Consider the following 1,203-nt stretch of genomic DNA (forward strand, 5'->3'; position numbering starts at 1 on the left):
CCTCTCCCTCTCCCTACCCTTCCCCTTCCTCCTCCTCCTCTTCCTCTTCCTCTCCTTCTCCTTCTCTTTCTCCTTCTTCTTCTCTCCCCTCTTCCTCTTTCTCCTCCACCCCCTCTCCTCTCTACCCTCCTCCCATTCCCTTCTCCTGGTTCTGTTTTGCTTGTGGGTTTGATATTATATCAAGAAACCACTACCTAACCCAAGTTTTCAGAGTCTTACAGTTTAAGTTCTTATTTGGGAGTTTGATCCACTGTGTCTCTTTTTCTGTGATGTACAGAAGAGATACCAATTTATCCTTTTGCATGTGGATATCCACTTATTCCAGCATCCGTTATTGAAAAGACAGTTGTTTCCATCAAATTCTCTTGGCTCCCTTCCAAGAAGTAACTACCTGTGCATGTACAGGTTCATTTCTGGACTCTCAACTCTACAGCATTGACCTATGTCACTGTCATACCCTTTTGGTGACCTTAGTTTTGTGCCTAGTTTTAAAACCAGGAAGTGTAAGGCCTCTGTATGTGTTGTTGTTGCTGTTCAAGATATTTTTTTTTTCACTCTGGGCTCCTCAAATTTGATGAAGGCATCTTTAAGTATCCCTATCCTCGTGTATTTTCAGTAGGCAATAACCTTACCAGGTACCTGGTAATAACCAACCAGGGAGCTGTAAATTCAAGGCTAGTCCTTAGCAGGGCATGGTGGCATACTCCTGTAATCCTAGCCTCTTGGCAGGCAGAGGTTGATTTAATTCCAGGCCATTCTGGATAATTTTGTGGGGTCTTATCTCAAAAAGATGAAACTAAAAGCATCAAAATAAGGAAGTAGGCTCTTGATGCACAGAGAAAAGTAGTCATATATGAGGGGTGATAAATTTTTCATTTTTCAGTCATCTTTGATGCAACTTATACAAGATGAATGTATTAACTTAGTATCATTCTATAACAGCCAAATAAAATGGGACATTTTTCTGACATTCTAGATGTTTTCAAATAAATATAACTTATCTAAAAGTATTACACATAGATGTGTCAGGCAATTAGTAGAAAAATATTTTTTCTGGATTTTAGGATGTGTGTGGTATTTGTCAGCTTTTAAACATTCATATTTGATCTTGATTTCTAAGTCTAAATAAATATTTGGGGCTGGTGAGATGGCTCAGTGGTCTGAAGCACCTGCTTAGAACAAGCTTGGCAAAGCACAGGGACC

Source organism: Octodon degus, unplaced genomic scaffold (assembly GCF_000260255.1).
Source record: "Octodon degus isolate 3935 unplaced genomic scaffold, OctDeg1.0 scaffold00067, whole genome shotgun sequence".
NCBI lineage: Eukaryota > Metazoa > Chordata > Mammalia > Rodentia > Octodontidae > Octodon > Octodon degus.